Source organism: Crinia signifera, chromosome 3 (assembly GCF_055691185.1).
Source record: "Crinia signifera chromosome 3, ASM5569118v1, whole genome shotgun sequence".
Classification (NCBI taxonomy): Eukaryota; Metazoa; Chordata; class Amphibia; order Anura; family Myobatrachidae; genus Crinia; species Crinia signifera.
In genome coordinates this window covers 9,572,985-9,594,810 of record NC_139219.1, presented here as the reverse complement: position 1 = coordinate 9,594,810, position 21,826 = coordinate 9,572,985, and positions in this window count along the sequence as shown.

The window sequence follows — 21,826 nt, the reverse complement described above, 5'->3', positions numbered from 1 at the left end:
TATTGCGGCACCCTTGATGTTGCACGAGGCGCCAGGAATCTCCATCCTATGATGTTTTATTCTTTTACTAATAATGATTGACAGCAGAGGAGGATTTAGACTGAATGGGGCCCTAGGCAAGATAGCGGTTTGGGGCTCTCCTCGAACAATTCAAAGATATATATTTTTTGCTGCAGATTGCAGGCAGCACCGATAAAGTGCCTTGGATTACGCACAGTCTATTGATAATGCTCAGCAGCGTGAACATCAGCATTGCATACAAATGGGAATTAGCGTCTAGGTCTTTTGGAAGTAGCCTAATACCTGGGTCACATTTAAAGAAATTGGGCAGGTCTGTGACGTCACACAGTCATGACTTTGTTTATTAACAGTTCCTTATATAGCGCACACATATTCCGCAGCGCTCTACAGAGAATAAGACGAAACAGATGGTGGAGCACTAACAAAGTATAAACGTATGACCAATTGGTATTACAAATATTTTATTTACTGATACCAAAAATGATTTACTTAAAAGCAAATGCGTATTCAAAATGCAATAAAAGTATACAGCCTGAGGTGGCATACAGGTTAAATGAACACAAATATGGTAGTAGGGGTGTCTCACTTGTTCCTAGAAGTACTCTCCCAGGTTGGAAATGTCACAACCTCCCACTTGTAATCAATGGAAACTGGGATGGCGGGTGTCCATAAACCTGCTGGAGATGTTGGAACCTGATCCAGAGTATAAAAGAATCCTGGGTTTCAGTCCTTGGTGGAATTGCTCCAGATAAAATGGCAGGTGGTGGTGTCCCTTGAAAAAGTTGTCTGTGGACGACAAAACGCGTCAGCACAAGCGTGTACAGACTGATACTTTGGGATTACAAAAAGAAATTCTCACTTGGACCAACTCTCCACCTCCCCACACTTCCAACTGTTGGACGTTTACTGGACATTCAAAGGGACACCACCACCTGCCATTTCATCTGGAGCAATTCCACCAGGACTGAAACCCAGGATCCTTTTATACTCTGGATCAGGTTCCAACATATCCAGCAGGTTTATAGACACCCGCCATCCCAGTTTCCATTGATTACAAGTGGGAGGTTGTGACATTTCCAATCTGGGAGAGTACTTCTAGGAACAAGTGAGACACCCCTAATGCCATATTTGTGTTCATTTAACCTGTATCCCACCTCAGGCTGTATAATTTTATTGCATTTTGAATACGCAATTGCTTTTAAGTAAATCATTTTTAGTATCAGTAAATAAAATATTTGTAATACCAATTGGTCATACGTATATACTTTGTGTTAGCGCTCCACCATCTGTTTTGTCTTCTTCCATTTCCATTTTCTGGGGGTTGACCTCCCCATGGTGTGAGCAGCTTGCCAAACGACTCACCTCAAAGCACCTGTATATATACTGTTCCACCAAGCTGGACCAATATATAAATTTTGTTGTTCTACAGAGAATATTTAAACATTCACATCTGTCCCTGCCCCAGTGGAGCTTACAATCTATATTCCCTACCACATGTACACGCGCACACAGACATTCTAGGGTTAATGTTGTTAGGAGCCAATTAGCCTACCAGTATATTTTTGGATTGTGGGAGAAAACCAGAGTACCCGGAGGAAACACACGCAAGTACAGGGAGAATATACAAACTCCGCACAGTTAGGGCCATGGTAAGAATTGAACCCATGTCCTCAGTGCTGTGAGGCATTAATGCTAACCATTACACCATCCGTACTGCCCCATATATATAACACATGGTGGGAATAGAACCCATGACCTCAGTGCTGTGAGGCAGTAATGCTAACCATTACACCATCCGTACTGCCCCATATATATAACACATGGTGGGAATAGAACCCATGACCTCAGTGCTGTGAGGCAGTAATGCTAACCATTACACCATCCGTACTGCCCCATATATATAACACATGGTGGGAATAGAACCCATAACCTCAGAGCTGTAAAGCAGTATAGCTAACCATTACATCATCAGTACTGCCCCGTATATATAACACATGGTGGGAATAGAACCCATGACCTCAGTGCTGTGAGGCAGTAATGCTAACCATTACACCGTCCGTGCTGCCCTGTATATATAACACATGGTGGGAATAGAACCGATGACCTCAGTGCTGTGAGGCAGTAATGTAACCATTACACCTTCCGTGCTGCCAATAGTCACGCAATGCTCCTCTGGGAATGTGTTGAACAGTAAGGATATAATTAAGGGGCCCCTTGGGACCTGCTGGGCCCTAGGGAGGCATCTAGGATGCCATGTAGTAAATCCACCTCTGATTGACAGTAGAGGAACTGAGCACAGTCACTGTGCTCCGGTCCAACTACTAACTCAAAGCATTGAATTTAATAATATATGGCTATACCTCCCTGTTAAATGCTGCCATATACATAATATAGTTCAATCACAGATAGTGCTGCCCAGGGACACTCACCCTAACCCTCTAGTGTCCTGTGTGTATTGTCACCAGAACCATAAGGTGAGAGACTTTTATGTAATAGAAAAACATGCCATATCCGACATCAGGAAGATGACATTTTGCCTTGTTTTGGGATCAAAGTCCAGAAGGAAGACCAACTCAAGGGTTCGGAACCAACCTGAAGTTCGGATGGGTACGGTTTCCAGAAAATGGAACCAACACATCCCTAATTAATATTAATACTTGCAGTAATCTCAATTAATTGCGTTGGTTACCATCTATGTACATACTGGATATGTGAAACAGTACATCCCAGAGCACAGTCTGTTATCTGAAGGACTTAAGATGGCTGAAAATAATGTATGTATCAGTATTTGGAAGTCTAGGGACCCCGGTGGCTTGCGTGTTAAATCAAATATGTGTTTATTTCCCTTTCATTCATTTCTGATGAATGTCACTGGAAAACAACTGCATTCGACTTGCTAAAGGGACAACTGTTCAACCTTGACTCGTAGCGATAACAAAGCAAAATCCCTTTGTGTGATGTTGACACATGGTAAGAAGGTAAAATACAGTTCAGACATGTATACAAAGCAAACTGCTGAAAACTCCATCCTTCAGGGGACTAGTCATCTTCCAAGACTTCCAATTAGCTGCATCCCTACTGACCACGCCCCCGGGGTACAAGATTTGATTTGGCAGAGGAAGATTTTCCTCAGGAGGCAAGATTGTTAAAAAGATATAAGGAACAGCTTCCAGATGATTCAGAAATAGAATATTCAGCATCTAAACAAGTGATCCTGCTACATACACAAAGTCGGCCAACAGTTCACAGGCCATTTACTGCAATTTCTTGATCACCAGTAAAATATAAATCATGCTATCTGGTTTTTATCAACTGTAGCAAAGGATGGTTCTTGACTTTCAAAAATTAAAGTACAGTATAACTCCATAGGATTTATTTATATTCAGATCTGGCAACATCTGAATGACAGTTTGTCAGTTTTCCAAGCAAATGGTCAACTGTCATTTGCTCTCATCCATAACCAGGTTGTTGTTCCAACCAGACAGATCTGAAGATAAATCTGTAGGTGTATGGGCAGCTTGACTTTCATTGGCCATTATAAATTTGAAGGAGAAAGACAGAAAAAGGATTGTCTTTTTGCGGGCGCACTTTAAAGAAGTTAAGTGAAGATCTTCTTTAAAGTGCGCCAGCAAAAAGACAATCCTTTTTCTGTCTTTCTCCTTTGCATTCCACTTATTGTCTTTGGCAGCACCCCCTACTTTAGTTGTACTATAACATAATCTAGTAACTAATATTTGGGGACCATTTCAATAAATTTACATATATCTGGTGCAGAAGCAACTCCAAAACCCCTTTTCCCCTTTTTTTGACCATTATAAATCTGGTCTGTAAGAATGACGGGATGCAGTTAAGATCCCGGCGGTCGGGATCCCGGCGTTCAGAATCCCGACGCCGGAATCCCGACCGCCGAAATGCCGACACTTTCTCCCTCCTGGGGTGTCCACGACACCCCTGGAGGGAGAATAAAATAGCGTGGCGAGCGTAGCGAGGCACCGGGCCCGCTGCGTGGCGAGCACAGCGAGCCCGCAAGGGGGGGGGGGGCGATCAACGTCCCCCCCTTGTCGGCATTTCGGCTGTCGGGATTCCGGCGTCGGGATTCTGAACGCCGGGATCCCGACCGCCGGGATTCAATACTGAATCCAGAATGACATTCAGGTGCTCACACATGAATAATTTAGCACTTGATGTAGAGACAGAGGAACCAAAGACACCTGCTTGAAAGGTGTTCAAAGAAAATACACATCTGCACAGTTTGAGGAGCCAGACGCATCTTAAGATGTTTCCAGCTCTGCAAGGAGAGTGTATGTGCAAGCTTTATACATGAATAAAACAGTAGCACTGTCTTTGTGCTTGGTATACCGTAGGAGCCTTTTTATTATAACATTGGACATACGTGGCAGTGATAGCGGCAAATGCTAAACTTATGCGGGGTACACACCAGGACGACCCGCTCACGATGCACATCGTGAGCGGGTCGTCAGTGTCTCGTCCGACCCGCTCACGATGACGCGGGAGGGCACGACCCGCTCACGATGTGCACCGTGAGCGGGTCCGATCCGATGGCGACCCGCACCCGGTTCTATGGTCGTCATTGAGATCCTACCTGCAGCAGGTAGGATCTCAATAACGACCGACCGACCCGCGGGACCGCGCATCGGATCGGAATCGCTCCACACCAGGTCAGAAAAGGGCCCAATCAGCACACAATCTACATCCGATTGATCGGAATTGGATCTAGATTGTGCTGATCGGGCCCTAGTCGTCCTGGTGTGTACCTAGCATTACAGTACACAGTTAGTACACAATGTAGTACTTTTATTAAGTATCATATTGTCACACTAAGCGAAGTTTAAGGGACCGTTGAGTATTGAGAAATTGAGGAGGCAGCACCTAGTGTAGGATTGAACCTTGAAGGACAAATTTAATGCTTTTTCATGTGATGCAAAGTAATAAGAGGTGAATTCTATTGAGTTGTTTAGAGGATTTAATGAAGACTTTGTGAAGAATTGAAGACTGTGATTTGTAGACTTGAAGACTGTGACTTTAAGGCTGAAGAATTGATGACTGTGACTTTAAGGCTGAAGAATTGAAGACTGTGGCTTTAATAATGAAGATGAGGATAATGATGAAGGAGGAGAAGCTGTCAGAACTGGAATTCACCCCCGAAGCAGTATTGGCGATCACCATAGCAACCAATGAGCTCGGAGCGGACAGAGCAACACAAGTGAATCACTGATGGCAGCAGCTGGACAGGAATAACACCTTAGTGAAGCAAGTAACTAGAAGCACTAGCACTGAGGCTCTAAACCAGGTCCCTTATAAGGGAGAGGACTGTACCAACTGAATGGGGGAATCCATGGCAACTCCCTGTAAAGGAGACACATATTAGACCCAGAGTCAGCTGCATCTAGTCCTAGCCTTTAGTACCGGCGTGCACCAGGAAGTCACAGCAACTGCGGTTGCTCCACACCTATGCCATCACCCGGCCTCCGCTGTCCAGCCAGCACCATCCTGTAGCACCACTGCCCCATGCCCCATTCACCCATCCGACCACTGCTGGTAAAGGGGGTAGGCCTCCGAATCCTGACAGTACCCCCCCCCCACCCTTTTTTTTTTTAGGCTGGGCTCCGAAAACCCACGCAACTTAGAGAGATTCTTGGTGTGAAAAGCACGAATCATGGATGTCTTCAGCAGATACCCAAGATCTTTCCTCTGGACCATACCCTCTCATACAACTGTGACAAGGAATATGGACCCCTTTTTCTAGGCCCCATAGCAGCTGCACTCCCTGTTCCAATGGAAGTAACACATGTAACTGTGACAGAGTAGGTGGGCCCCTCTTAGCTGTGCAACTATGGTAGCTGTATATGACACATGTAACTGTTTACACCACCGCTTGCCCCCCCCCCCCAACCCTGTCCATCTCCCTGGAGTGGAGACAGGCCGGGTTCTGCCGCCATGAGACTGGGACGCATGTCTGATGGAGTCCGGCTCTCGCCAGTGGGGATGTTCTGGCGAGCGCTGGACAAAGAAGAGAGGGCCTCCATCTGTATATAACACATGTAACTGTGACAGGGAAGGTGGCCCCTCTCAGCTCTGGGCCCCATAGCAGCCTGGTCACCTGCACCTATGGTAGCTACACCCTGTATATAACACATATAACTGTGACAGGGAAGGTGGCCCCTCTCAGCTCTGGGCCCCATAGCAGCCTGGCCACCTGCACCTATGGTAGCTACACCCTGTATATAACACATATAACTGTGACAGGGAAGGTGGCCCCTCTCAGCTCTGGGCCCCATCGGAGCTGCACTCCCTGCACCTATGGTAGTTACACCCCTGTATATAACACATATAACTGTGACAGGGAAGGTGGCTCCTCACAGCTCTAGTCCCCATAGCAGCTGCACCCCCTGCACCTATGGTAGCAACACCCTGTATATAACACATATAACTGTGACAGGGAAGGTGGCCCCTCTCAGCTCTAGGCCCCATAGCAGCTGCACCCCCTGCACCTATGGTAGCTACACCCCTGTATATAACACATGTAACTGTGACAGGGAAGGTGGCCCCTCTCAGCTCTGGGCCCCATAGCAGCTGCACCCCCTGCACCTATGGTAACTACACCCTGTATATAACACATGTCACTGTGACAGGGAAGGTGGCCCCTCTCAGCTCTGGGCCCCATAGCAGCTGCACCCCCTGCACCTATGGTATCTACACCCTGTATATAACACATGTAACTGTGACAGGGAAGGTGGCCCCTCTCATCTCTGGGCCCCATAGCAGCTGCACCCCCTGCACCTATGGTAGCTCAGGGTTGCCGACTTTGAAAAAATCCTCTCCGGGAGAAGCCCGGAGAGGATTCTTGCATTATGCGTTTTGGGGGCGGGGCTTAACTGTGACGTAATTAAGCCCCGCCCCCATTACAACAAATAGCCGAAATAACAGGTATCCATGGAGGGGGCGGGGCTAAAACGTCACAATTGTGCTATTTTAGCTCCGCCCCCTCCCCTGAGACCCGCGGATTGCGGCATATAAATGCCGCGATCGGGGGGCTCAGTGGGGGTCCCCCTGATTCCGGGAGGGTTGCCCACCCTTCCGGGGGCCGGGAGGAAGGACCCGATTTTCAGGAGACTCCCGCAAATTCCGGGAGGGTCGGCAACCCTGTGGTAGCTATACCCTGTATATAACACATGTAACTGTGACAGGTAAGGTGGCCCCTCTCAGCTCTGGGCCCCATAGCAGCCTGACCACCTGCACCTATGGTAGCTACACCCCTGTATATAACACATGTAACTGTGACAGGGAAGGTGGCCCCTCTTATCTCTGGGCCCCATAGCAGCTGCACCCCCTGCACCTATGGTAGCTATACCCTGTATATAACACATGTAACTGTGACAGGTAAGGTGGCCCCTCTCAGCTCTGGGCCCCATAGCAGCCTGACCACCTGCACCTATGGTAGCTACACCCCTGTATATAACACATGTAACTGTGACAGGTAAGGTGGCCCCTCTCAGCTCTGGGCCCCATAGCAGCCTGACCACCTGCACCTATGGTAGCTACACCCTGTATATAACACATGTAACTGTGACAGGGAAGGTGGCCCCTCTCAGCTCTGGGCCCCATAGCAGCTGCACTCCCTGCACCTATGGTAGTTACACCCTGTATATAACACATGTAACTGTGACAGGGAAGGTGGCACCTCTCAGCTCTGGGCCCCATAGCAGCTGCATCCCCTGCACCTATGGTAGCTATACCCTGTATATAACACATGTAACTGTGACAGGGAAGGTGGCCCCTCTCAGCTCTGGGCCCCATAGCAGCTGCATCCCCTGCACCTATGGTAGCTATACCCTGTATATAACACATGTAACTGTGACAGGGAAGGTGGCCCCTCTCAGCTCTGGGCCCCATAGCAGCTGCACTCCCTGCACCTATGGTAGCTACACCCCTGTATATAACACATGTAACTGTGACAGGGAAGGTGGCCCCTCTCAGCTCTGGACCCATAGCAGCTGCACTCCCTGCACCTATGGTAGTTACACCCCTGTATATAACACATGTAACTGTGACAGGGAAGGTGGCCCCTCTCAGCTCTGGGCCCCATAGCAGCCTGACCACCTGCACCTATGGTAGTTACTACTTTGAGTAATAACAGAGAGACAGATTGGTCCTGCCAGATTGCAATGGTAAAAGATGTTTAGTAAGCTGTCGTCCTGAGGTCAAACATTGCTTTATCATGGAACTAGAACATATACTTTTTATCTAAACTGTGTAGAAGGGAGATCATTGGGTGCAACAGCTGAAAGAGCTTTAGCAAGTGATTCAGCAATTTGGAAAGCTTGCCTGCAGTAGAGAGGGAAGGCTTGGAAGTTTAGAAGAAAGTGTTGGCAGGGCATTCCACAGAGCCGGTAACTAGTGCGAATGAGAGATGCAGCACTTGTGCAGAGCAGGGGGGTCAGGTTGGAAGATATTTGGAGATAAATGTTGGTGCAGTCTTGTAACATTTACTTTAATTTCATTCACATTTAAATTATGTGCTGCTGTGTTTACAGGATGCTTAAAACCTGATATAAGTGGTTTAATGTCATGACTGTGGGAGCCCATAGGCTGATGGAGATCAGCCCGGCTTGCTATGACCCTTTTCACACTGAAGCCTGTTGCGACCTGTGTCCAACCCAGAGCACAGAACACGGGACAGGGACATAACTTCAGCTATACATAATGTATACCCTTTCAAACCACCGCTGGGTAAAACCCTTAGTCCCACCCCTGGTCAAGGATCCAGGATGCAAAACCCAGTTCGACCCTTACACGCTTGGTCTGGAATTGCACCGGCTTGACCCGGCAATAACCCAGGTTCTCCTCTCTGTGTAAAAGGGGTATTTGGTAAAAAAAAGAGTAGGATGCACTCTTTCTAAACAGGATATGCCCCAGAGAGCTTCTGCTGGTCAATTACCCCCTTCTATACTTAATTATCTTCATTGGAAAATTTTATATGAAGTTAAAAGCTAAAGTTGCGTACACACGATACGACCAGCTACATGAGAAATACCGTTAGTACTTTCCATTGAACGCCCAGTCGAACGATATTATGCATATCTGAACGATGTCTTTCACACTATTGTTCAGCGACGTCATCCTGGCATGGCTCAGAAATATGGGGTGACATTTAATAGGATGAGATATTTCGACTTTTGCAATTTTTAGTTTTGAAAAACGGTCGAAATTGCAAGTTTTTTCTGAAATTGACAATTGAATAGGTTCCGATTTGCGGTAAAAATCACACTTTTGCCGTGGAAATTGCACATTCTGACCTATACAACTCGTAAATTTAATAGGGTGTGATTTTTGGGAAATGTTACCAAAAATCGCAAAACAAATAGACCCGCTTCAACATGTTGAGTTTGACAGAAACATGCACAAAGCAATGCGATCCGTGCATGGTTCTGCCCCAAAAAATGTGTAAAGGTTACACCCTGTTCGTGTGTGTGTTTTATTTCACTATTTGTCATATTGTAGAACTACAAGTATCAGTGGGCCCTTTAAAGCCCCGCATGCTGGGATTTGTGTTTACACAACATATCTATTTTATCTGTTTAATCTATTATTAGCCATTTATCCAGGGCCGCCGAGAGGGGGGGGAGTGGGTACTGATTACCCAGGCTTACTGGAGGGGCCTGGGGGAGGGGCCTAGTTTGACCCGCCCCTCTCTCCCCCTCCGTCCCTTCCGGGGACGCACACACCTACAGCATGTGCTGTGCTGACAGCAGGCTCCGCATCCCAAATTTTACCAGGTCCGGCATACCTCTCGGCTGCCCTGCATTTATCAGCCCGGTGCCCACCATCCACAGGGCTCTGGGACCAGCCCAGGCTTCAGCCTGGGCAGGGGTAGCTCTGGAGGGGGGACACCGTTATTGAGGGGGGCCCCACTCCTCCAGGGTCCCTGCCTGGATGAATGATTTGACCGGGGGAACTTGAACAAAAAGTTTCCCACCACTGTGGCATTACCCTGTTGGCTGTGTGGGCCCGGTGCTGGTTGTAAAAATACAGGGGACTGGCCCTTAAGCCTGGTGCTGGTTTTAGAAATCCTTGGTATCCCCAATGTTTTTTGACCCCCTAAATTTCTAAAACCAGGACCGGTTCTTTGAGCCTGGGGCTGGTTATGCTCAGGAGGGGGGACACTATGCCATTTTTTTTTTGTTTTTATTTTCACAAAGCACGCGTGCATTAATTCAGACATTTTCATGACTAAAATTTGCTTTTTCTATCGCATCACATCGCATTTTTCATGCCTCACTTCGCATTCCATTAAATAGTAGATTTTTTTTTTAAATTAACAATTAAAAAAAATGCGATTTTGTGCGATTTTAGAACAAAAAATCTCATCCTATTAAATGTATCCCATAATCTCATTGACGATACTGTCAGGATTTGACTGCATGTGTATACATGTGTACAGGGGGGGACGATAACGATATAGTGTGTACACACTAGACGATATACACAATAATATCATCACCGATCTCTTTCTCAGGTATATCGTTTAAAAAGTTGTACAGCGTGCATGCACCTTGACTCCATATTGAGCCATATTGTCCTCAGAAAAGGCACTGCACATTGATACATTTAAAAGCAACCGCCCCACCGAATACCCGCCGGTCCCAACGTTTAGTCCCGTTGTTAACATGCTAGGGGATGTGTAATGAAGACACATCCCCTTGCATCGCTCCGCAGCAGGTGACATACGGTCTGGGATGGTCGGTGACAATGGATTGATTTCTCCTGCATTCACAAATTAAAGTCAGTGCTGTGCTGGGATGAAGATAGGTCACCGAAGCAGTTCGCAGAGGGGACCTGCACAAGCGCATAAAAGCCCTCGCACAGACCCGCAACCATCGGTACAGGGCCGAACTCACTCTTTAGCGAGGTAATCAGAATGACCCACTGAATCCTTTACGTTTAGGGGCACATTATGTCATTTAACTGTAAATATGGATCTTTACATTAATAAATAATAATAATAATTCTACCAATGTGTCATAAAGAACAACCGCGCGGAAACTGCCATCGATTACAGTCCGAGACACCAAAATAGTTTTGTTTTGTTTTTTTATGCAGAACACTTTATTTTGCTGATATATTTGAGCAGCAGTAAAAATAGAACGATTTTAAATCAAACATTGTAACAGTTGATTGTTACAGTTGACGAATCGCAGTAAGATCGGCACATTTCAGACTCTTGCACAACGCACCAAGAACTACAAACAATATAATATAATTGTTGTTTTGCATAGTGAACTACTGCTTTCAGCTAGAAAGGTGGGAGGATAATTACTTAAGTGTGTACCACCTATTCTTCTAAAACAGTATGTACAGTACCTGCTGGAGTGGGACGGGTACAAAAACAAACAGAAGAACATTATAGGCTGCTCCGGAGAAAATGAGCGCTGTACAATATAATACTTATTAATACCAATAATGCAAGTATTTAGCATTGTAGTTTTCAGCTATTTATTGACTTACACTATGTATATAATTTACCTTTTTAAACACCAACACAAGAAAGGGGTGTAACTGTGTAGGTGCACTAAAGATCTATTTCTAATCAATTACAATAAATAACTATTTTAATATTCTTACAAATGAGAAGCGGTTACATATATGGATGGGAAGCTGGCTTACGGAACTTCAGCATGGCGGAGGATGCCGACGGCAGACTCCTGACAGGTTGCATTCGGAATATAAGTATGCCATGGTGGGTTAGGATCAGGCTGAGGAAGGGCGATTGGGTTTAGGTCTTAGAGGAGAATTTAGGGTTAGGGTGGGGGGAGGCGGGATCAGGTTTAGGCACTTAGAATTAGAGGTTACAGTTAGACAGTGTGGTGGGGGGTTGGTAAAGTGGCGATGTCTAGGGATTAGTGTTAGCCCCAAGTGAAGAGAGGGTTATGGTCAGGCTGCAGGGGGAGGTTAGGGTTGTGTCCATACACACTGGGTGATTATGCCCAGCGTGTATGGACAGCGATGACCATTGTCCTCACTGGGGGGAAAGCCGCTCAGTGCATACACACTGAGCGGCTTTCCCCCTGCCCGGTGACGACAGTGGGGGGTGGACGGCTTTGCATAGCGCAGCACTATGCAAAGCCATCCTCAAAGCTGTTCATCTGCTGGTACAGTAATACCAGCAGATGAACAGCTTTCCCGGCAATGATGCAGGAGCACGCAGCAGCGCTCATCACTCATCGCCAGGGCATACACACTGGGCGGCTCTTCCCCTGCCCGGTGCCAACAGTGGGGGGTGGACGGCTTTGCATAGTGTAGCACTATGCAAAGCCGTCCTCAAAGCCGTTCGTCTGCTGGTAATACCAACAGATGAACGGCTTTCCCGGCAATGATGCAGGAGCTCATCGCCGGGACATACACACTGGGCGGCTATGTGCTGATAGCCGCTCAAACTTGCTTTTCACCTCAAGCTAAAAGCCCAGAGTGTATGGGTCTTCAGGCTGCAAGCAGGGAGGATTAGGGTTAGGGTGTAGAGTGAGAGGGTTAGGTCACTTATAGCATCCTTATTGGGATCCTCCATCAGAATGCTGGGGTCCGTCTTTGGACCGCCGGCATCCCCACCTCTGGATATCGTATGTATATTTTAAAAATTATACAGTATGTATATTATATCAGAAAAGGAAATGAAATATAATAAACTACAAATAGTTCTTCCTGCACCTTGATAAAGGAGCCAACCGGCTCAGAAACGTTGGTCATCGGCAGCCACAGTCTGGTCTCTTTGTTTATTTGAGTGCCGCCGTCCCCCAACAATTCTGTATATCCTAGGGATCCCTAGGGATCTTTCTACTCACTGTTTAACAAAACAAAAGCCAGCAACATCCATAGGAAAATTATTTCTAAACTATTAAGGCATATATAGTGCAAAGGATGACAAAAATAAAAAACAAACAGGAGATTGCAGTGCAAAAAGAAAAAAACATCCACGGTGCTTATAAGGCCATTGGAAAATCAATCAGCAGGTCACAGATCTCCCCTACAATAATCATGACATGACAACTGTCCCCCAAGAACGCATTTGCTCCTGGGGATTGTAGTGCCCAGTGGAAGGGATGTTCTATTAGAGGAGGGCCAGACCAGCTCTACAAATAGGGATGTCTGGATTTTTTGGTTACCCGAAAAATCAGGTCAAGATTGAATATCTCACTATGTACACTGTGAATAGGAAATGTTATTTGTAGTGGCGCTCAGATCTTTTTTTCACCTTGCCTACATCAAAATAAAACACACACGCACTTTGCCTTTAAGTTTCACTAAATATTTTAGTTTTTATTGTTTCTGATTAAACTTCCCAATCCCTAAATACCACTTAACAGAATTTATGTCTTGCATTTCACCATAGAACTCATTAGCATTACTGGGCTATTTAGAATTTTAAAATGTCTTGAGATTTCTTATGTACATTTTAATGTTTACTGCGAATTGCTATTCAGGTCTTGTCTTAATCCAATTAAGTAAAATGGAAATTCAATTTCAAGCATTGTTGTCTTCATTTTCATCAGAGACCCACAGTGTGCATTTTCCTGAATTCAGATGTACAGTACAATAGATTGGACAGGATTTTATATATTCCATCAAAACTTTTTTTCAGCACCAGAGATGCGCTCTATCATTTTCTGTGAGTGACCATATGGTGTACTATGGTCAGAGAACAAGCAGAAGCGTATTACAAGTTATAACATACATAGCCTGATAATGTGCTGGATAATTGTATTGTTTATCACATGCAAAGGGTACTCCAAACCATTACCTGAGATTCTATTCACCCCGGGGGGGGGGTGGGGGTAATGCAAGAATTCTTCCAGGGGGTTTCTAAATTCTTGAGTTTAGAATGACTATGCCAGCCCATTGAGGGGTCTTAAGTATCACTAAAAAAGCTGTGGCCTTATTCGGGCACAGTAACACAGGAGTGGCCACACCGGTCCTTGAGATCTACCAATAGTTTTACCTCCCAACATTGTACTGTAGGTAAGATGGACAATTTGGAGGCGTGGCCTAGCGGCGTAGCCTATTCTTGTAGGGTCATGGTGCCGTTTTGCCGCTCGTGGACCATGGCTAGTGACTCTGTGAGAGGCTGGCTTTGTCTCCAGCCCCTCAAGCTGCAGGAATGCACAGCGTCTATTCACGAGAGATGGAGGGGGGGGCTCTCACCTGCCCCTCCCCCTTCCCAGCTGCGGGACACTGCCAGCCCCGTACGAGATGTGTGAACGTCCCCAAGAAAAGGGTCGTTCCCGCAAAAAGCGGGACAGTTGAAAGGTATGGCTTTCCAGACCATCTGTGGAATGTGTCCGTTGCAGGAATTCACTTTGAGAGATGTGAGTTGTAGCAATGTCTATATCATACGCTCCAACATCTGAAGAACAAAAACCGGTATAAATTCGGAAAGGGGGTAAGGTCACGGGTAAGGGGGGCATGGCCATGCCCCTTTTCTTATACTTACAATAGGCAGTTGGAGACCCAACATCAGGCCAAAAAAGGTATTTACAAACCCTGGAACAAAGGGCTTCGGCTTTCACACTTGCTGAGCCATTTGGTCAGTAAGGGGAGAGAAGGGGGCGGGAAGGGGAACGCCCAGGGTTTTATGGGCAATACCGAGGCGGGGCGGAGTACGTCAGCACCAGTATTGGCTTACTTTTCAGACCGAAGGATTTAAATTCATTCAAAGGTGAGTGACCATCAGAGGTTTTCTCCTGCTTGTAGCCGCATGCTAGGAGTTGTGTTACCGTACGCGGCGGGGTGGCCGGGCGGTCGTTCGGCAATCATCGTTTTACTGTTTTCTAGGCCCGCGATTACATGCATCCTACCAAACTGGTCTTATTGAAGGCCCTTTGCACCTGGGGCAATGGGTCATTTTTGAGGGTATGCATTTAACGTTCATTTACAAAGACACAGTGGTACTTATGTAGTATCTGGGCTGCCGATTTTTTGATTGTATGCCTAAACTTAAGGCATACAATCAGATGCGATGCGATATCGCATCGCATCGTATACGACCATATCGCATGCGATGCGATGCGATGACCCAATTTTTCCATAGGATTCAATGTTAAAATGGACTGAGTCCATTTTAACATGGAATTCAATGGGAAAAAGGGGTCCTTTTCATACCCCTACTATCCAAGTGGGCATGGAGTTGGATATAAACCTGTGTCATCGCATCGCATCGCATGCGATATGGTCGGATGCGATGCGATGCGATGGACCCGATTTCAAAATTGGCAGCCCAGTTAGTACATAAGTACCGACACAGTAACCTAGAAACCAAGCACAGTACTCAGAGCTTTTTTCTTTTTGCTCACGTAAAGCAGAAATGACCTTTTGTGTCGGCATAATTGAAAACAATCTGATTTTTATAGTATACATATATAATTGTATCACAACCTTTATAACATTACTCGGGCATAAAGTGTAAAACAGATAATAACTCCATTTATTTCCATAAGTCAGTAAGTGCCGTGTTTAAGGGCCCCAGTAAGAAACTGATAGATACAGTAAAACACTTTTAAGACCCTCTCCATAACAGTCATTCCGCTCTCACCTTCTGTTTCTTTATGGGAAGATCTAACTTGGTGTTTCACAAAAATAATTTATAGTAACACAAAGGTCACGGGTTCTATTTTGTCCTTATCTCGCTGACATTAATGATCTTGCCGTGATGAATTGCCCCCATGGAAAATAATAAGGTGTGTTACCATTTATAAATATAGATAGCACTGACACGTCGTCTAGGTAATGCACGTCCATGTGATAACGAGCGCAGGTAACACAAAATCTAAATCCCCCCTTTTTTAACCGTGAACTGGCCGAACATATTCAATGAGTCGCCGTAACATCGAATTCTGTTTCTTTGCAGCAGTGTAACAAAAGGGACGATTCAGGCCTGCACACTGTGGTCCGAATTCGCTCCCCCGGCTGATGGTGCGGGTCTGCGCATGTGCGATTATGAGCATGGGCAAACCCCTACAGCGAGCGCAGCAGATGGAAAATTCACCAGGACTCTTGCTGCCTGATTGACAGGTTGGGGTGTTCCGATGAACGGAGGGGGGTGGGGCATGCGTTTGGCAGGGCGGCGTTTACCAGAGAATATATGCAGCCTAGCGTATGGTAAAAAGGCTGCAATTTTTGCAGACAGACAAAACCATGCTGCACTGCAGGTGGGGGTAGATGTAACATGCGCAGAGAGAGTTAAATTTGGGTGAGGTGTGTTCAAGCTGAAATCTATATTGCAGTGTTAAAATAATGCAGCCAGTATTTACCCTGCACAGAAAATAACTCACACAAATCTAACTCTCTCTGCACATGTTACATCTGCCCCATCTGCAGTGCAGCCAGGTTTTGTCAATCTGCAAAAATCTGCAGCCTTGATACGAGGTCTGAATTAGGCCTCTGATAGGCTGAAAGCAGGCATATACAGTAGATAGAGGGGAATATATTGCCAGTAGTTAGATATAACTAGAGTTGGTAATCAACCATTGATAGTTTAGTGACCATCGATGGTCAGAGATCGATGGTGAATCACAAATGTATTCTGTGCATCTGTACAAAATTTTAACCATTGTATCCTTTAAAATATAGCCTGGGTTATTTTTAGCTGAACACTGCAAACAAAAGGTAATGCTTTGGACTGTGTTCTTCTGTCTCACTCGAACAATTAGTGGTGATGGGGTGACTTTCAGCCAGTGCTCCCTGGGAAAATGATTCAGACAAATGTCTCCCTTAGCTTAGCATTATTCTAGCGCGGCTGCTTATACCGCTCTCTTTACACTGCTGTATGTCAGGATAAAGCCGTCTTCATGGTGCAGGTGGTTGTATTTTCTAAATACCCCGAGGGTTGGGCATAGACTCACAGCGCTGCCCTATAAATCCAGGATTTCCTTTAGGAGAGGATTACTTGGATGCTGTTTTTGGTTGAAGCTGCAGTTGTTATTTCACGATCTTAATTACAAAGGATTGCCAGTTCCTGCTATACTGAGAGCAATGCAGCTGAGTTTATTTTAGGGGATGATATACCATACCTCTGGCCCTTATTCTGGTTCGGACGGTACGGCCCGCGTGCGGCCGTACCGCCGATGTTTTTATTCTGCACATGCGCAGAGGTCAATCTGCGCATGTGCAGCCCCCTTCGCCGCAGACGTATTTCGTCCGCCGCAAAGGGGGCGTATAGGGGCGTGAGGGGCTTCATACCCTCATTTCCCTATGTGTACGCCCCGCGTTTCATGGGCGTTCCCATGCAAACGCGGGGCGTATGCATGGTAATGAGGGTATGACGCAACTCATGGGGGCGGAAAGCTGACGTCGCCGGATGTCAGCTCTCAGCCCCCATACAAGCTATCACACGGACGATTGTCCGTGTGGTCTCAGCTTGCGGGAGCTGCTGGGGCGTGCGGACCTGCCTTTGATGGTCGACGACCATCGAATGCAGGGGGCAGCTCCCACCATGGTGGAGGCGTACGCCTCCACCATTTTTATGCGGATCGCCAGCCGTCCGTGTACGGACGGCCGTGGCGATCCGTCTCGTGGGCGGGGATTGGTTTGTGCGGCCGGAGCACCGTGTGCGGCTCCGGCCGCACCAACCAGAATAAGGGCCAGAATGCTTTCTGCACTCTAACTGAATAGCCCTTGCTATGTACTGCTGTATATGAATCCAATATCTGTCATAAGGTTCTCCACAGAATATGTACTACCCTACACTGCCACGGATGCTATTCCAGCTTTGCGTATTTGTAATGATGCTGATAAACCAATACTCAGAGCCAGCAGTAGCTAATTTGATGCACTAAGCAAGATTTTGTTTGGTGCCCCCTACAAAATTACACCATACTGTATTGCTACTTATTCACATTACACCACACTGTATTGCTCCTTATTCGCACTGCACCACACAGTATTGCCTTTTATACAAGTTACACACACACACAGTAGTGTACCTTATACACATAGGACCTTATTCTATGAGCTTTGCATGTGGTTTAACCCCCCCCCCCCTCCCGCATGCCAAGTTCCCCTGCACGCGTGTAAATGGATGTTTAGCATAAACAGCGCCCGCAGATGTAAAACGCTTCTCTGGTGATGTGGAGCTGACATCTGCTGACGTCAGCTGCCCACTCCCCGACACCCACGTCACGGGCCCATTTATGTGGGAACGCCCAGAATTTTCATGGGGACGCCCATGAAACGCTGGACGTTCCCATGGGTGCAACCCATCTCTGCCAACCCACGCCCTGCGCCCGCACTGCTAGGTGTGAAGGGAATTGCGAACGTATGGATGGCAGAACAATCATTCATCATTTGACTCTATTTATCATCAGGCGCGTCGCTCACTAGGCTGAAAGCTGAGGGTCCCCTCATTCCAAGGGTCCAAGAATTTTAAAAATCGGCCCAATGTATTTTATTTTTGTTACCTGCAGGGACCAGTGTGATTGTTTTTTATATGGGGGCCAATAGGTTTGTTTTTTTTCCTACGGGGGCCAATGTGTTTTGCCCTGTGGGGATCTCATGGTGTTTTAAAATCTTATTTAGTGTGCCGCAAGCAGTAGTGCATGCAGGGGGGGGTTCTGAGTACACAGAGTACCCAGAAACCCAACAGGAATATGAGGGCCCTAGTCTGAAAGCTGAGGGTCCCCTCTTTTCATGGGTACAATAATTTTAAAAATCGTCCCTCGGGAACCGGAGATATCTGACTTTAAAACAGTGGTCCCCATCCAAGCCTGTTAATTGCTTTTCCCAGTCAGATATTTCAGGTTCTGTCTGACTCTCCCCCTTTGATGGACACTAGTAGCTTGTCTCTACTGTTCCCAGAAGCAGACATATCAGCCTTCCAGCAGCTGGTTACTGCTCCAGCTCCACACACCTGGTATGTAGTTTTATATACTCGTTGGCAGATTGCTCTGCCTCCTGAAGTCTGATCCCCTAGTCCCCAATACCATTTGCTAGGTGGGATTCTCTAGTTTTTAATTCTAAGAAATTTATTTCCGGGAACTGGAGATATCTGCAGTCAAGCAAGCTGTCCTCCCACCAGAAAATTATGAATAATAAGCCCACTCTACTATACACCCCTCCTCTGCGTATTAAACATCCTCTACCACCCTGGAAGTTATGTATCAGGGCCCCTTCATTCAGCCCAATGCCCCCTTCTCCCACCCATCTCCCACCATCTGTGCAGTAAAGGGATTACTAGTGGAAATTACTGATCCAGGCCCTACATGCTGAGCGGTTGCTATAATACCCCCTAACCTGCGGGACATCAAAGCTTCTGCTCATAGCACCCCCCACCCCTACCGCTGGAGAATCGGTAGGGGCCCCAATACATTGCTATGCCCAGGGGTCTACAATGCTGTTGACGCCCCTGTGTATATATATATATATACATATATGTATTTGGTCTATCTATAATACTTTAACTGACCCGGCATATACTGGGTCACCTAAGTGTCCATCTCCGTGCTTTGCTCCGCCCCTCTGGAAACCCCCTTCTGAAAATCCTGCGTTTGCCCCTGTCGCTTACTATCAATCTGTATTTCCTTGTGGAGATTTACATTTATCACCACTTAAAAAGACCCATAAATACAAAAGCATTGAAGGGAGGAACGTAGCTATCAAAGTAATTTTTACGGTAGTTGTTTTTACTCGGAAAGTCAACTGATCTCCCCCTAGGTCAATCTTAAGAGTTGCCACTGGCCCTCCAGGAAACTTGACATGGGTCAAATAAATCACCTACTGTAGACAAAGAGAGAGAGAGGAGTTCCTTCGTACAAACATTATGCACATCTTGTCATGATTAGCCGGTAACACATGTTATAGTGAGACAATTTCAACTTACACTATAGAAAACATTTCCAGAGTTGGTATGGTTCTGGTGTCCAGATCATCCCCATCTTGGGTCAAACCATACCTCCCAACTGTCCCGCATACCACGGGAACGTCACGGTTTTCGGGGACATTCCCGCATCTCTTCCGGGCCGGAAATGTACCGTGGTAGGGGGGATAGTTGTAAGTCCCCCCCTGTAATCCGGTGAATAGACACTGTGCGAGAGGCAGGGGCTGGCCAGCAGCTTACAGAGCCGCTGGTCAGGCCCCCAGAGCGGTGAAAACATGGAGTGTCCTCACGAGAATTATGTAATTTTAGGCCATACCACTTGCTGGCAAGCCACACCCCCTATCTCCAGGAGCCCGCCTTCGGAGGCGGAGGAACATTCCCCACCACTCAACAGGTGTTGAGTGCACAATCTTCACAGGGAATCTTTTTCCAAGCAGGCCTGTCCATGCCTTTGGAATGCTGGAATATTTATGGACCATTTCTCAGCAGAAACAAAGATGAATTGATCATTATGTAGATGAAAGAAAAATACTATACATTGCATTGACCATTAAATCATCTACAATGCACAATGCATTTTTGCAATGTAAGAATTTTTTAAGATAAGCTTTAGCCAACAGACTCTTTGAAAGATAAACCAGCAAATCCGTTCTATAGAATCCAGTAGCAGTAAATTGCCCCAAGCACACAGCGTATACAGAATAGATTAACAAAAATACAAAACTCGAAGCAACAACAAGAGGCACATCAGCATTCCCGGCTCCAGACAGATATACAGATCATTCCAGATAAAAAGCTGCTAAGTGTAATAGACACATAAATCAAATTCAGACGCAGTAACTGAAGTTCACACCAGGTCCAACACTGTGACACTGATCACTTATCTGTTCTCCTACTGAATGCTTATATCATATGGTGGGAACGTTGCATATAATACTTTAGTGAATCCAGAAAACAAACATTTGTAGCAGTTATCTTATTATATTGTATGTACAAAAACAGCGCTAAGGCATATAATGGAGGCAATAGAATGAAGTAAAGAAATTCTGTCACAATATACGGGGTGAAATGAATGATTAGTGTCACTTGTATTGTTATATATTTTGAAAATTAAATGTAATTATGTATCATTTTAGAAGTTACAGTGTTTTTTAATTACACACAATACCTACTAATATTGAAGTATACAGTATAATGGGAGTAGAGTGCAAAAGCGGATTTACCACTATTCTGCCAAGGCGGCTGCTTTGGGTCTGTTAGGTCCCAGGGGGCCCATTGACAAGGCTGAATCATGGCGGACCGTAAGTACAAGTCCTGGGCCGGATAAATACACCAGGCAGGCTACCAGTCATCACAGCTGCCCAGTGAAGACTTAACCTACAATGCTTGCTCGTGTCTCATCAGTGTGCTGTGAAGGTCATAATGTCAGTTTTATTTTTCAATACACAATAGTACCATCTTGCATGCCACAATCTGGGGGGGGGGGGGGGGGGTTGTAAGGGTGTTAGGAGTGATTTGGCCAGACTGGGGGATTTGGCATAAACATAGCCAGCCCGCCCATTACGCGGACTACCGAGTTGAGTAAGGCGTTTTGGCACAGTGTGTCTAAGTGTTACTGCTGTGTGGTGTAAAGTGAATTGGTACTGTTATGTGGCCACGCCCTATCCCTATTATTAACTATCAATTAATACTCCACCTGCATTTTAGCTCCACCCACAAGCATGTAACCCCTGGCATTGAGCAAGAAACCCCAAGCAATGTGCTTGAGCATGTGGGTAAATGGTACTTATATGGCATAATATGTAATGGGCATAACGGTGTGTGGGATAATGTGCAATGAGCATTACAGTTTGCACAATGTGTAATGGACATTACGTGTATGTAATCCTGGCACAGTGTGTCTAAGTGGCACTACTGTGTGGTGTA